Source organism: Phyllobates terribilis, unplaced genomic scaffold (assembly GCF_046119375.1).
Source record: "Phyllobates terribilis strain yellow unplaced genomic scaffold, ASM4611937v1 Scaffold_4__5_contigs__length_816908805, whole genome shotgun sequence".
NCBI lineage: Eukaryota > Metazoa > Chordata > Amphibia > Anura > Dendrobatidae > Phyllobates > Phyllobates terribilis.
In genome coordinates, this window is record NW_027362764.1 from 420,449,356 (window position 1) to 420,463,580 (window position 14,225).

General features: G+C 41.1%; 1 protein-coding gene and 1 long non-coding RNA gene across 2 annotated transcripts in view; one reads left to right on the forward strand and one right to left on the reverse strand.

Annotated features, from left to right (window-relative positions):
* Positions 1-14,225, forward strand: part of MYO10 (myosin X) — a 241,303-nt gene that overhangs the window by 32,134 nt on the left and 194,944 nt on the right. The gene's annotated exons all lie outside the window — the stretch shown is intronic.
* Positions 1-14,225, reverse strand: part of LOC141265476 (uncharacterized) — a 76,248-nt gene that overhangs the window by 4,854 nt on the left and 57,169 nt on the right. The gene's annotated exons all lie outside the window — the stretch shown is intronic.

The following is a 14,225-nucleotide window of genomic DNA, read 5'->3' on the forward strand; positions in this document are numbered from 1 at the left end:
TGCATCTGCATTTGGTCATTACTATCCAACTCCTTAGCAGTATCACATACGTTATCACAATTAATCTTCATCCCATGACTGATCATCTGCATCACATCAGAAATTAGTTTTATCATGTACCTGTACTTAAACATGCAGCATTTTACATTCCTCTTGTAATTACAGTTGTGTTTGGATGAGTTTTACTTCTGAACCAATGCACGTTATTCATTTGCTGCCTGGCTCATTGACATTGGGTGACACAACAATTAGTAATGAATGACTTGCAGGCAAGTGTGAAGCATCTTTGCCTCAGGAAGCAAATGAATTTTCTGTCTACTGTAGTAGTATTCTGTGAAACAAGGGTGCGGTGGCCGTTACTGTCGTAATATTGATTTGCACAATCTCATTGAAGTGTGGATGACTGTACCGCTTACATCAGTTACAGTGCTGGCCAAAAGTATTGGCACCCCTGCAATTCTGTCAGATAATACTCAGTTTCTTCCTGAAAATGATTGCAATCACAAATTCTTTGGTATTATTCTCTTCATTTAATTTGTCTTCAATGAAAAAACACAAAAGAGAATGAAGCAAAAATCAAATCATTGATCATTTCACACAAAACTCCAAAAAAGGGCCGGACAAAAGTGTTGTCGCCCTCAGCCTAATACTTGGTTGCACAACCTTTAGCCAAAATAACTGCGAACAACCGCTTCCGGTAACCATCAATGAGTTTCTTACAATGCTCTGCTGGAATTGTAGACCATTCTTCTTTGGCAAACTGCTCCAGGTCCCTGATTTTGAAGGGTGCCTTCTCCAAACTGCCATTTTGAGATCTCTCCACAGGTGTTCTATGGGATTCAGGTCTGGACTCATTGCTGGCCACCTTAGAAGTCTCCAGTGCTTTCTCTCAAATCATTTTATAGTGCTTTTGGAAGTGTGTTTTGGGTCATTGTCCTGCTGGAACACCCATGACCTCTGAGGGAGACCCAGCTTTCTCACACTGGGCCCTACATTATGCTGCAAAATTTGTTGGTAGTCTTCAGACTTCATAAAGCCATGCACACGGTCAAGCAGTCCAGTGCCAGAGGCAGCAAAGCAACCCCAAAACATCAGGGAACCTCCACCATGTTTGACTGTAGGGACCGTGTTCTTTTCTTTGAATGCCTCTTTTTTTTCCTGTACACTCTATGTTGATGCTTTTTCCCAAAAAGCTCTACTTTTGTCTCATCTGACCAGAGAACATTCTTCCAAAACGTTTTAGGCTTTCTCAGGTAAGTTTTGGCAAACTCCAGCCTGGCTTTTTTATATCTCGGGGTAAGAAGTGGGGTCTTCCTGGGTATTCTACCATACAGTCCCTTTTCATTCATACGCCGACGGATAGTGCGGGTTGACAATGTTGTACCCTCGGACTGCAGGGCAGCTTGAACTTGTTTGGATGTTAGTCGAGGTTCTTTATCCTCCATCCGCACAATCTTGCGTTGAAATCTCTTGTCAATTTTTCTTTTCCGTCCACATCTAGGGAGGTTAGCCACAGTGCCATGGGCTTTAAACTTCTTGATGACACTGCGCACGGAAGACACAGGAACATTCAGGTCTTTGGAGATGGACTTGTAGCCTTGAGATTGCTCATGCTTCCTCACAATTTGGTTTCTCAAGTCCTCAGACAGTTCTTTGGTCTTCTTTCTTTTCTCCATGCTCAATGTGGTACACACAAGGACACAGGACAGAGGTTGAGTCAACTTTAATCCATATTAACTGGCTGCAAGTGTGATTTAGTTATTGCCAACACCTGTTAGGTGCCACAGGTAAGTTATAGGTGCTGTTAATTACACAAATTAGAGAAGCATCACATGATTTTTTCAAAGGGTGCCAATACTTTTGTCCACCCCCTTTTTAGGTTTGGTGTGGAATTATATCCAATTTGGCTTTAGGACAATTCTTTTTGTGTTGTTTTCATTGAAGACAAATTAAATGAAGAGAATAATACCAAAGAATTTGTGATTGCAATCATTTTCAGGAAGAAACTGAGTATTATCTGACAGAATTGCAGGGGTGCCAATACTTTTGGCCAGCACTGTATGTAAAGAAGGCAGATAAGATAGAAAGCAAAATCATGTGTAATGAACGCCATGAAGGCATATGGTCAATTAAAGAATTGTAAACTGTAGTTTAATGGCAACATTTTATTTCACCCCACATTGCTTTCAGAAATGACACTGTTTCCCTTTCCCATTGTAGGACTATGGATAGCAGAAGTGGAATTATTTGTAGGGAGAAGATGACTAACTGCATGGGAAAGGCCATTCCTATAGTTAACTGCATGGGAAAAGCCATCCCTATAGTTAACTGCACGGGAATGGCCATTCCTATAGTTAACTGCATGTGAATGGCCATCCCTATAGTTAACTGCACGGGAATGGCCATTCCTATAGTTAACTGCATGTGAATGGCCATCCCTATAGTTAACTGTATGGGAAAGGCCATTCCTATAGTTAACTGCATGGGAAAGGTCATTCCTATAGTTAACTGCATGGGAAAGGCCATTCCTATAGTTAACTGCATGGGAAAAGCCATTCCTATAGTTAACTGCATGGGAAAAGCCATTCCTATAGTTAACTGCATGGGAAAAGCCATTCCTATAGTTAACTGCATGGGAAAAGCCATTCCTATAGTTAACTGCATGGGAAAAGCCATTCCTATAGTTAACTGCACGGGAATGGCCATTCCTATAGTTAACTGCATGTGAATGGCCATCCCTATAGTTAACTGCATGGGAATGGCCATTCCTATAGTTAACTGCATGGGAAAGGCCATTCCTATAGTTAACTGCATGGGAAAAGCCATTCCTATAGTTAACTGCATGGGAAAGGCCATTCCTGTAGTTAACTGCATGGGAAAGGCCATCCCTATAGTTAACTGCATGGGAATGACCATCCCTATAGTTAACTGCATGTGAATGGCCATCCCTATAGTTAACTGCATGTGAATGGCCATCCCTATAGTTAACTGCATGTGAATGGCCATCCCTATAGTTAACTGCATGGGAAAAGCCATTCCTATAGTTATTTCCTAGAGACCAGTCGAAGTCTGGGGGGTCTGCTATACTTTTAATTTATAACGGAATTAATGATAATGTGCTGGATTCGTCATACAATAACCCCATTGACTTATAATGAAATGAGTCTGGGTTGCGTCGAGGTGTCTATCATTTTGGAAGAATGAAGCTGCAAGCTGTGCTATGTGAACCAAAACTGAAAAAAAAACATGGTGTCTTTATTATAGGCTGCACAAGTGTGACCATAGCCTTATATAAGCACCATAGCTATACAAGGCCCTTATTTTCTTTTACATTTTCCCTTAACTCGTCATACTCTATGGCCCTAATTATATTAAATGTTAACCATTATATAAGTATTTAGAGTTTGAAATCGAGAAATAGAATCTTAATTTATGTGGCAGAACAGTGTATGTCAGCACATAGTCTCCTGGCACATAGTACTTACTGGAAGGCTCGGTATTGCCTTTCCATACGGCACTGTAAGCCAGAGATGTTCCCCAGTAAAAGTGCTACTTCTAGATAAGAATACCTCTGAAATGGACCATGCTATATATTCGTTAATGCTCTGATTAGTTATGAGATTGAGGCTATGTGCCCACGATGCGTTTTTGGTGCGGATTTGCAGCGTGTAAACGCTCCAGAAACGCATTGCATACCTTATCCCATGACTTGCTATGACATTCTGCAAGTTCTGTGCACATGGTCAGAATTTTTTCTGCGCAAATTTTACTTGCGGAAAAAATACGTACATGACCAATTCTTGTACGTTTCTGCATGCGTATTTGCCTATACAATGCATTGGAAAAACGCATGGCAAATACTCATGCAAATACGTGTCAAATACGTGTCAAAAACGCATGTAAAAACCGCATGCATTTTTCTGCCAAGGAGATGCAGAAATGCTCAGGAAAATTTCTGCTTCATTTCTGCATCGTGGGCACTAAGCCTGAAATACGCTTGTGTGCGTGAGCTCTTAAAATCCTTGCTCCCAATCTAGTGAGCTAAACTCAATACAAAGACATAATCACTATTAAGGAAGAATCTGCACAACTTGTTATTCTGGTTCTCAGTCCAAATAGTCTCACCCCAAAACGAACAGCAAATAAATTATAAGCTTTATTAACTGAAGGCAGTTAGACCTGAGGCCTAAGGAAGAAGAAATAGGAAAAACAATATTCCTTGGTTCATTGAGTATAGTCCTTTCTGTGACTTTCATCTAAAAAAAATAATAACACTATAAAAATGTGCTTTACATCTAAAAATTACTGGAGTACACTTATGAAAATTAATCCAAAAATAAAGTTTTGTAGCTGGTTTTAAGGGGTTTTCAAAGTGTACAGTGTAGTGTCTGGCAGAAGTGTCGCTGTGTGCAGAATTATTAGGTAAGTGAGTATTTTGACTATATAAGATACACTTTATTGATCCGGCGGGAAATTACAGTATCACAGCAGCAGAACATAGACATGAATTACAACACAGCAGTAGAATTTTGCAGGTATAATCTCATACATCCCTATTCATGACCGATCAGTACAATATACAATGAGAACGCCAATAATACACCAGTCACTTGGAGAATTTCACAATTAGGTAGTTGTTTTACATTCACGTAACAGTAGGCACGAACTATTTCCTGTATCTTTCCTTCTTACACCTTAGTAGGATTAGACGGTTGCTGAAGGTGCTCCTCTGCCTCATGAACAGCTCTTATAATTGGGGTGAATTATTGTTCTTTATTGCCAAACACTTCTTCTGAATTCATTCCTCCACTACCTCCTAAAAAGTGTCAAGATGGCGGCCAACAGAGGAGCTTGCCTTCTTGAAAAGCTTATTTAGCTTATTAGCATCAGACACCCGCACACTACTTCTCTAGCATATGATTGCGAAAAAGATGGCACCTGCCACTACGGACTGGTAGAACATTTCTAACATTTTTCTGCAAACATTAAATGACCTTAGTTTCCATAGGAAGTACAGTTTGCTCATCCCCTTCTTATACATCTTCTCCATATGGCACCTCCAGTGCAGTTTTCTGTCCAAGTGGAACCTCAAATATTTATAACTCTCGACCTGCTCCACTTCCTAACCAGCAATAGTGACAGGTGAACAGTCCATCTTTCTCCTGCTATAGTTCACCACCAGCTCCTTAGTTTTATTTATGTTTAGTTGTAAATAGTTAGTCTGGCACCAATTCACAAAATCCGACACCACCCTCCTATATTCCTCCTCACCTCGGCCCGCCCTAATACATCCAACTACCACGGAGTCATCCAATAATTTTTTGAGGTGGCAAAAATCTGATTTATACTGAAAATCTGCTGTATACAACATGAAAAGCGAAGGCGACAGCACCATTCACTGAGGGCACCTACACTGCTCAATAATCTGCCAGACACAACTGCTCCCATCTGTATAAACTGTGGCTTGTCTGACAGGTAGTCTGTAGTGATGAGCGAACGTGCTTGGCTAAAGGGTTAACCGAGCATGCTCGGGTTCTAACCGAGTATCTTCAGCGTGCTTGTACATTATGTTAGAGTCCCTGCGTCTGCATGATTTATGGTTTTAGACAGCCTCAACACATGCAGGGATTGCCTGTTTGTTGGGGAATCCTCACCTGTGTTGAGGCTGTCTACCAGCCATAAATCATGCAGACGCAGGGACTCGAACATAATATGCGAGCACGTCGAAGATACTTGGATAACACCCTAGCGTGTTCGGTTAACCCCTTATCTGAGCATGTTCATTCATCACTAGTAGTCAGTTATCCAATTTCTCATCCCCACCTCCACCTTCACATCAGTCGTCTTTTTGCATAGTAAGAGGGGCTGCAAGGTATTGAACGCACTGGAGAAGTGAAAGAACATTGCACATACAGTGGTTCCATCATTGTCCAAAAATGATTGTACTGTATGTAACAGACTCATATGTAAGAAACGCACTTAAGATGCATTTGCATTTTTTACCTGTGGAATTTCCACACCTATTGCAAGTCTATGGAAAAATTACACACAGAAAACTCAACGTACCCGCAAGAGAAGTTGACATGTTGTGGATTTGAAACACGCACCGCAGGTCAGTTTATGCTGCATAAAAAAACGCACAGTTGACAGGAGATTTCTATAAATCTGATCCACTTTGCTGAACATGTAAGACTCTGTGTTTCTGATGCAGAAAAAATATGCTGCATCAAAAACGCACCAAAAGCTCATCGTGGGAATGTAGCCTATAACTTTATCCTTGTGTCATTTATGTCTGAAGTTCGCGTAACCATCTGGACCTTCTATACGCCCATAGTGACCATAGTTGTATGTTCATATGTCATAGAATTAGGAATCCGGTTTTTGCCTTAATCTTGATGAAATCTTGAACGTGTGAACATAGTCTTATGTAACATCTAATCTGTTCTGATTCTTTACATATGTGTTTTTACACATTTGGCTGATCATGATTAACCAAGTTGTGCAATTTTTATGGGTATTTTAATATGGTTATTGATATATTTCAATAAAATGGACAAAATATACTAGATCTTTACTAAATATGCTTTAAATCTTCTTGAACCTCAATTGACTGCAGCTTTGTCTAGCCCTATAAATGAATTCATTCTGTAGATACTGGTTATTCCTGTCCTGTGTAGCCTAGCCTTAATATACATGTTCTCCCTCATGTCATAGCTGACAAAACACAAACACAATACAATAAACTCTGCCAATACATGCCCAAAACAGTTTCCCCTGTATCATTGACGTATTGTTCCAGTGCTCACTATACAATAGCAAATTAGCAATGTTTTAGTTTTAACTGCAGGTGCCATATTTCTACAGTTCATCCGCATACTGAAATAGTCTAGTACACCATAGTTTTCATTAGATATAAATGCTATCACCTATAGGGAAAAAAGGGAATGGAGGGACTAGAATACCCAGAGAGGTTGTCAAAATTAGGCCTATTTACATTGGAAAAGAGAAGGCTTAGGGGAGACCTCATAAACATGTATCAATACATCAGGGGACAGTACAGAGATCTCTCCCATGACCTGTTTATACCAAGGATGGTGACAAACACGAGGGGGCACACTATGCGTCTGGAGGAAAGGAGGTTCCTGCACCAGCATGGAAGGGGATTCTTTACGGTCAGAGCCGTGAGACTCTGGAACTCTCTGGGAGAGCAAGTGGTGATGTCCAACTCACTTAATGAGTTCAAGAGAGGCCTGGACGCCTTTCTTGAGAACAATAAAATTACATCTTATGCTTAGTGATAGATTAAATCCCTGGATTAATTAACTAACTGCCAGATTGGTGTCGGGAAGTGAATTTTTCGTCAATGATGTAAATTGGCCTATACCGCATGGTATAGGAATAGCGGAATAGCTGCAGTGCACAAGAAATAGGCTGAACTGGATGGACGCTTGTCTTTTTTCGGCCTTATAAACTATGTAACTATATACTAAAAATACTAATGAAAGTAAGGCTTTTTTGCTATTATGGTTTAGTGTACATTCAGCATATATGACTTGAATAATATGCATCGAAAAATGACTCCTGTTGTTCACTGTGTGCAGAATTATTAGGTAAGTTGTATTTTAGAGGATTATTTTTATTATTGGTCAACAACTATGTTCTCAAGCAACCCAAAAGACTCAAATATCCAAGCTTAATATTTTTGGAAGTTGGAGTGTTTTTTTTTTTAGATTTGGCTATCTTAGGAGGATATCTGTTTGTGCAGGTAACTATTAGAATTATTAGACAACTTAATAAAAAACAATTCTAATCCCATCTCACTTGTTTATTTTCACCAGGTAAACCAATATCAGTGCACAAAATTTAGAAATAAACATTTCTGACATGCAAAAACAAAAACCAAAATAATTAGTGATCAATATAGCCACCTTTCTTTATGATGGCACTCAACAGCCTTCCATTCATAGATTATGTGAGTTACTTGATCTGTTTTCGATCAACATTGCGTGCAGCAGCCACCCCAGCCTCCCAGACACTGTTCCTAGAGGTGTACTGTTTTCCCTCCCTGTAGATCTCACATTTTATGTTGGACGACAGGTTCTCTATGGGGTTCAGATCAGGTGAACGAGGGGCCATGTCATTATTTTTTCTTCTTTTAGACCTTTACTGGCCAGCCACGCTGTGGAGTAGTTGGATGCATGTGATGGAGCATTGTCCTGCTTGAAAATCATGTTTTTCTTGAACGATACCGACTTCTTCCTGTACCAGTGCTTGAAGAAGTTGTCTTCCAGAAACTAGCAGTAGGTCTGGGAGTTGAGCTTCACTCCATCCTCAACCCGAAAAGGTCCCACAAGTTCATCTTTGATGATCCCAGCCCATACCAGTACCTCACTTCCACCTTGCTGGCGTCTGAGTCGGAGTGGAGCTCTCTGCCCTTTCCTGATCCAGCCTCTGGCCCATCCATCTGGCCCATCAAGAGTCCCTCTCATTTCATCAGTCCATAAAACCTTTGAAAAATCAGTCTTAAGATATTTCTTGGCCCATTCTTGACATTTTATCTTATGTTTCTTGTTCAAAGGTGGTCGTTTTTCAGCCTTCCTTACCTTGGCCATGTCCCTGAGTATCGCACACCTTGTGCTTTTTGATACTCCAGTAACGTTGCAGCTCTGAAATATGGCAAAATTGGTGGCGAATGGCATCTTGGCAGCTTCACGCTTGATTTTCCTCAATTCATGGGCAGTTATTTTGCGCCTTTTTTGGCCAACACGCTTCTTGCGACCCTGTTGGCTATTTACCATGAAACGCTTGATTGTTCGGTGATCACGCTTCAAAAGTTTGGAAATTTCAAGACTGCTGCATCCCTCTGCAAGACATCTCACAATTTTGGACTTTTCAGAGCCTGTCAAATCTCTCTTCTGACCCATTTTGCCAAAGGAAAGGAAGTTGCCTAATAATTAAGCACACCTTATATAGGGTGTTGATGTCATTAGTCAACACCCCTCCTCATTACAGAGATGCACATCACCAGATTTACTTAATTGGTAGTTGGCTGTCAAGCCTATACAGCTTGGAGTAGGACAACATGTATAAAAAGTATCATGTGATCAAAATACTCATTTGCCTAATAATTCTGCACGCTGTGTATGTAAGTGTGAACTTGTCTACCATACTGCTGCAAACATTGCACAAAGGCTTCCATGTAAACCTGCATTTACACTGCAAGATAGTAATGACCGAGTGCTGTTAAAAACGCTCATTTCACGATTATCCTTGCTGTGTATACAGCCTTCACCCGATGAACGTTCAAAACGCTTAATCGGGTGAAATGATCTTTTGTGACCCTCAAAAAATTATTGTTCCCGGTAGTGATCGTCCTGTGTAACCAGGACTCGCACTGCCAAGAACTATGGCAGCCTATGGGTCGGCATAGTTAAATGACCACCAACTGGTAAAAGTATTTGTATCAGTCTGTGAAAATGGACCTTAAAAGTGTTCCTCAATGTATAGACTTTTGCTTGGTGTCTTTGTATCGAAACGCGTTACCTACTACCCTTATGAATACTGCAGAAACAAAGAAGTGCCAGTACATACCACGCAAAAGTATACAAAACATTCGCCTTTCAGGCATCCATTGTGCCAAAAAGCAACTGTGGCTATCTTTGACATGTGTATCTGGAACTTTCCTTGCACTCGTGTAGGACACAACCAACAACATAATATTCAGGTAGTTATATCAGAGTGGTACTCCTAGACAGCGATGATCCCTCCTAATGGATACGTAGCCGCTTCAGCCAATCACAGGGTGCAATCTTTGACTAGATTGCAGTTTGCATTTTTTTGAAAGTTGTAAAACACTTTTAAGTTTCAGACAAGTCCGCTTTTCTCATTATATGTGTCGGGCCTCCAAACTCTCCATTGATACATGATTGTGGGGAAAAGTAGGATCTGGTATGTTGAAATTCATGTTTATCTGGGAGATAACTTACCACCCAAAGAGTCTGGCAGCGTCTTAATACCTCCATATACAGTGGCTCCGGCTTAGTATGTTAGCAATGTACCGAGCAGAGCATCACAGCTCAGTAGATTGTTTGGTGGCTGCTGCCAAATGATGCAGATTATCTCCCATTCGCTCGGTAGCGGCCATTAAACAATGTACAGAGCTGAAGACCACCAAATCACTAATATCCTGCCACTGCGGAGCAGATAATGACTAACTGTTGAGTGTGCAGAGTGCGGACCACCACCGATCAGATATTGTGGACCTATGTACAGTATAGTATGCAAGCTGTATCTTTAAAACTGGTCCTCTCTGCAGCACGTAATATAATTCTTATGCTTTTATATTCAGGGAATCTTATCTGTCATACCATGGGCAATGGTGTAAATACCTTGGAGGCATGCTTTTTGGGGCTACAATACTCTTGGAGGGGGGACCTAGTATTATTTGCTTCAACCCCCTTTGTCGATGGGTTGCAAGAACCTGGGGAGAATTCACTTTTCCAGAGAAACAGTATTGTTGGCAAAGGGAGAGGGAATTGGTCCAAGTTATGGAAAGTGTGTTCAAAGTTGACAATGAGAGCTTATTTTGATCTTTTGCCATGGGGTCCCCTTCTTTTCTATGTATGCCTCTGATAAGACTTTGTTTTGTGTCTTTGTAACTTTGGAAAAGCATCTGCTGGAGATGGTTTATATTCAATAGAGGTTAAAATGTTTGATTTTTTTTCATTGTTTAAGTCAGGGGTCCCCAACCTGTAGCTTGTGGGCCCGTGGTGTGTGGCTCATGGCTGTCTGCCAGCTTGGTGTATTGGCTCCAGGTGTAGCAAACAGCTATTAAGAGTAGGTCTCTAGATCACGACTTGTGTGTGTAGCCCTGCACAGGAGAGCAGATCTGAATGGGGGTAAAATAGGAAACCCTGGATCTTGGCTTACTGCCTTGGTGTGATTTCAGTGGAAAAACTTTGTGATTATTCTGGTAATAGGAGACTCTGGGTGTCACTACTGTGAGGGGGGCAGGAGCTGGACGTGGCTCGCAAGCCTCTCTCAGAGCTTAATATGGCTTGCGACCCTCTTTCACAGCTGAATGTGACTCTCAAGGTCAGAGAGGTTGGAGACCTCTGGAGTATCACCGCTCTGATGGTAGCCACCGATCTCTGTTTAGTTCCCTGCAGCAATGGCATGCTGTACATGTGTGTAGGTTATCATTGCAGGACTAGTATGGAAAGTTCGTCAAGGACTACTGTAAATTGTGGTACATCGAGTTGAGTTTTGATGTTTTTATTTTTCATTTAATCAACTTCCCTGCATTCATCTAAACTTCCAAAACCGTTGTATTGTGTGCACGTTTCTTTGCCATCCTCTAGGCTACTCTTTCTCGAATACTTATTTGAGAACTTCTTAGAACAAAGGATGAATGGGGTGAAATGGTTGGAAGTATAGATGCCTTCTAGTGACGTACACTTTATTTCTACTCTTACTAAAAGTCTAAACCTTGTTCTTCTGACAGTGATAGGGTGTTTGGCTTTTTTTTCTCCTTGGATATTACAAAGAATCTGTAGCAGAGTTCAATGTAGTTTATGATTGTTCAAAAGAGCATTTCCCTAATGTTTTCTTTCAAATACAAACCTTGCAATAGAAGGTAGAGCTGTTATCAGCGGTCACCTGCCCTGGAGAGCTTATCAGCACTTGGTCACACCTGGCTCCCAGGCGGCTCCTCTATAACAGCTTGTATGCCTGCAGAGGATTTTATCATCGTATGGATCAGATTACTAGGTAATAAAAACCTCAGCGCTACATAGTGCATCAACAAGTCACTCACTGTCAAACCAAAGCATAGTAATGTCTCTGCCACAGTAAGGTCACATTCGCTGCACTCAGGTAAATAATAATTTAACCAATTTCTGAGTCACACAAACAACTGAAAGTATGAGATCAGTGTGCTCTGTAATGGGTGACTAGTGCTGCTTTACTTTTCTGCCCCACGCCCGATTTGAACACGTGTACATGATGCAGTTTTTTCACTAATGACAACACTTTAAGGAAATGCGTCATAAGAAAAAAACATTATTGTTTCAATGTTGATTTTGGGGTAAATTTATTTTTAAACTATGTTTATTATATAGTTTTTAAAATTTCCATGTCACTGTCTACATTTAATAAATCAGAACTCTTGCAATTTCACTCCGGCCACTGTTAGACTGCTGCTTCCTCTTCTTTACACAAGATTTTTCAGCATTCTCACTGCTTGCACAGTCAGGATTACACAATTATATACAGTAGATAATACAGGATCCATCATTCACAATTGGTGATGTCACAGCTCACCTTCTCCCACTTCCTTCACAATGACCTTTGCCCAGTTTGGAGGGTTGGGCCAGTCTATTACTGCATATGTCCGTGTGGCTGCTGTAAATAACAGGAAGTATGAGCATAAAATTTAGGTCAAGTAGCTGGTGTAAGGCTGTGTGCCCACGATGCGTTTTTTAAGCGTTTCCGCAGTGGCAAAAACGCTGCTGAAACGCTTAAACGCTTGGTAGAAGGCCTGCCATGTTCCCCAATGATAATCCGCATGTGCTGTGCACATGCTGCGGAAATTTCCGCTGTGGATTATCGTTGCGGAAAAAAACGCAACACTACCAATTATTTTGCGGAAGTGCTGCGTTTTCGCCTCCATTGACTTGCATTAGATCGCATGGATTACGCATCACTGTATAATGTGCGGATGGGACCCAGGTCTAGAGAAGAGGAGACTCTCCTCCGGACCTGGGTACCATAGAAAACTGTAAAAAAAAAAGAATAAAATAAAAAATAAATATATACTTACCTTCTGGCGGCCCCCGGTGTCCTTGTCTTCACTTGCTCGCAGATCGCGATGGAATGAAGGACTTGAGCTGACGTCATAGTCATGTGACGGGTCACGCGACGCTGACGTCAGCAAGTCCTTCAGTGTACCGCTGCCGGCAAGGGAGAACGGAGGGAAGCAAGACACCGGGGGCCATCGGAAGGTAAGTATAGATTTATTTTTTTACATTCTCTCGGGTCACACTATATAAATCCATGCCGTTTGCATGGATTTATATAGTGTGACCACGTTGACAAGCACTTTCCAAGTGATGCTAAAATCACTTGGAAAGCGCTTGTCAACCCGCATGCGGAAATGCAAGTGAAGAACGCTTCACATCCGCTTGTCCCTGGCAGGAAAAACGCATGTACAATCCGCATGTACAATCCGCATGTACAATCCGCATGTACAATCCGCATGCGTTTTTTTCTGCCAGGTAGATGCAGAAACGCTCAGGAAAAAATCCGGAGCATTTCTGCATCGTGGGCACATAGCCTAAAAATTGCAAGAGTTCTTTTTAAAACTATAGTAATTACTCGCCCACATCAATTGTCAGCCTGTAAAATGCCATGCAATGTATCTGTGCTGTCTGGCCTGTGTTATCCATTTAGAGCAGTTGGTTGACTTTACAGTAGAGAAGTGCAGCTGTCCACCACAAACCAAAATGCACAAATCCAAGAGGCAGCTGAAAATGCTCTTATATCTTCTTTTATTTCACGTGTACACAGATTGGGATCAGACATTTTTTTCTGTAACATGCGAGCTGTGACCAGGGGTGCCTGCAGAATATGGTGCCAGGGTAGAACATCTATAGCCTACGTGTTTCCCGTCTAGGTAGATGCATCAATGTCAATAGTTTCCACATTGCGATGTACTATATGTTTTTCTTGTGAAGTATGTAACTCAATGACTATGAAAATAATTATCGAATGGGTTTTACCAATATTATAACTCATTGTTAGTTTTGCAAGATTGGTGATTAGTTGCTGATCGCCCCCCATACACAACACACTAACATGGAGTCCCAAGTCCACCGTTTCAGTGGATCAATAGCCAAGCATGCAGGGAGAAACCACAGTAGCCCCTTCTAAATGTGTGACATCTACTATCCACCTCTGCAGTATTATTGGGTAGAACATATACAGGCAGCACCGGATATTATGCCTTTGAATGAACCTTTTGTAGAGCAGCTTTCTATGTAGGTCATCAGGGCAGGGAACACTTCCACTATGTGCTATTTTAGTCATTTTATGCTGGTAAAACAAAAGACGGGTTCCTGAGTAAATAATGCGTCATAATGACGATCAAATCATATTTTTACTATGGATCTACACAATAAATGATAGGTGGGCAGACATTTACTGATTACATGGAAATAAATTACTGA